The following is a 2542-nucleotide window of genomic DNA, read 5'->3' as shown; positions in this document are numbered from 1 at the left end:
ATTATGGTACTTAAGGTAGCATTAATCTACATTGACTCCGCAAAGATTAGGTTTAACGAGTGAACTGCATGTTGGCATAGTTAAAGTCCTTTACAGTCTCCAACTAAAATACATACAAAACTCATTCTTACCTCAGAAACAAATATCAAAACCAATTAAACAACGTTTCAACATCGACAAGAGTAGTGACTAAGCAACTAGAAAACGACGTTTCACTGCTTCTTCTCACCCTGGTTGTCAGATTCAATCACGCTGTCCCGTTTGTGTTGTTTCTTTGCAGACCCACGTACGCGAGACATAATCATATCGAGGTGCGCTGCATGGCGATCCAGTTGGGCTCGGAGTGACCGGATACTCCGGAACTGGGATATGAGTATCCCGCACATCACGAGGATTATCGTCATTAGCAGGGCTACGACTAACGTGTCTGCGCTTGACCACGCATAGGCAATCGGTTGGATCGGGTTCTTAATTCCGGACCCGAGGGACTTGAGAACTCAGTTTATTGATTCCACGTCGACGACTTTGGCACCCTCAAACCGGATCCTTCCTAGGGTTCTGGGATCTATGTCTTTAGTCATGTTTTCTAGGTACTCTGAGTCGTCCAGAGTCACGTCCCATTGTCCCGGATCGAGGTGATAGAGCGTCAAATCACCAATGTGTATGGTTGTACCCTGGGGAACACTGATCCACGTTGTTTTTTCCGGTAAGGTCAAGGGTCTATTTGCCCCAGGTTGTTCGTAGGCCATGATCGCCTCTCTTTGGGGGGCGTTCACTAGCCAACGTGAGCCAACGATTTCCGCCTTCGCGGCCTTAGCCAGGTGTCGTGGTGTTATGGTCGTCGAGCACTTAGAAATTTCCGGAATAGGTGTCAACCCGCATATGCCCGCGGTTTTATTCCAAACAAACGGTTTGCTCGCACACAGATAATGTATCTCCCGAGTGAGAACACACATCTGAAGATTTGGAGATAGATAAACTGAGGGGTTATCGTCGTGGTACGCAACCATCCTTGGTGTGTCAATTCGAACACGGTTTTCACCGTGCCAATTGCCAACATTGACAACATCCCTGAGTCTGTATATGCCATTTGAGGGAATTATCGGTAGGTTGATAATGAACGCCATTTCAAACGTCTTGTGATTGACGTAGATTGGGATTGCGCTACCGAGAGTGTAAGCCAGGTGAGCCTGTATTGGCATAACTTTTTCGCGCGTAGCGGAGTTGAGGATGTCGTCCACCATCTGTAGAGAGACTAGATACGGTGGGATCCTGCCGGTGGCTAGTGTATCAACGAACTGATATCTCTAAGCATGTCAGCAAAGATCCTATCCATCAGGTGTGCAACAGCGTAATCCACTTCAACCTTAAGGGTTAACTCATTTACCGCATGTACGAGGGCTTTGATTTCTTGGGTGTGCGTATTCAGCACTAGAACAGTATCCTTTACGGTTTCAGTCACGTGTCAATTGTGTTAGTTGAAGGTCCATTAGTGCTCGGATCTTTGGGACCTCGCTCTCTACTTCAGACACGTGTTGTTTTAAGGACGCTATACTGACAGTGTTGAATGCGGACAAACCTAGGCTAAACAGCGAACCTAGTGAGGAGGCAGCGAGTAAAAGCCCGCCGATGCCGCGCTTTTGCCTCCTACCTGTTCCGCCCAACTCTTGTTGGGTGTGAGTGAACTTATGTAGTTGCTTTAGGACGTGTCGGATCTCTCCTTTAGCACTCTCTAGGGATACTGTATACCATGTTTTGTTGAGCCACTCGTTTTTAAGGTTAATGTGTTGTCTGATCACGGTTTGGGGGTCGAAGCGGACGAAGACCTTCCGAGTGTATAAGCGGCAGTCTGTGATGAGCAGTCCCGGCTGGTCCCTCAGAGCGATGCCTGAAGTGGGCCGAAGGGTTACAATCTTGGCTTGCCCTTCTTGGATGGCACCCAAGAGGGTGAAGATTACCAGGAGTGGTACCATCATTGTCCTATGGAAACACAAAGAGATAGGTCTTAGCTTCGTAACTGTCAGGGGTAGGTCCTGTGGGTTTAAACTATGGTTAAGTTTATTATCCATTAATTATCTTCTGCTTGGATGACCCTTATTCCCACGAGGTCAGATTTTGTGAGATCTTTGTCTCCTATGGAGTTATTGCACGCCTTGTGTGGTTTAACCTGGTTTCGATGTACCCATTTAACAATTGGCTCTTTGTGGCCTTTGCTGATTTTTATCTGATAGACAACTGGAGACAGTTTGTCTGTTATCAGATGGGGTCCAGTCCACCTGGGCATCAGTTTACGGGTGAGAGTTCCGGTCCCGGGCTCTCTTCTCCCAGTTGTGGGGGCAAACGTGTAGTACCAGACCCTGTCTCCCACTTGGAGTTCCTCGTGAGAGGCCTTTTGGTCGTAGTACGCTTTGCGTCCTTCAGCTGATTTTTCCAGGTTTTTCTGTGCGAAAGCAAAAGTGTTTTTAAGGTGTTTTTCCAAGTCTTTCATGTATTGTTGTGTAGTGTAGGCTGTTGCCATGGCAGCATCGCCTGGTTGGTACAA

This window comes from Nematolebias whitei, chromosome 13 (genome assembly GCF_014905685.2).
Source record: "Nematolebias whitei isolate Nwh7 chromosome 13, NemWhi1, whole genome shotgun sequence".
Lineage (NCBI taxonomy): Eukaryota > Metazoa > Chordata > Actinopteri > Cyprinodontiformes > Rivulidae > Nematolebias > Nematolebias whitei.
This window is presented reverse-complemented; position numbering follows the sequence as displayed.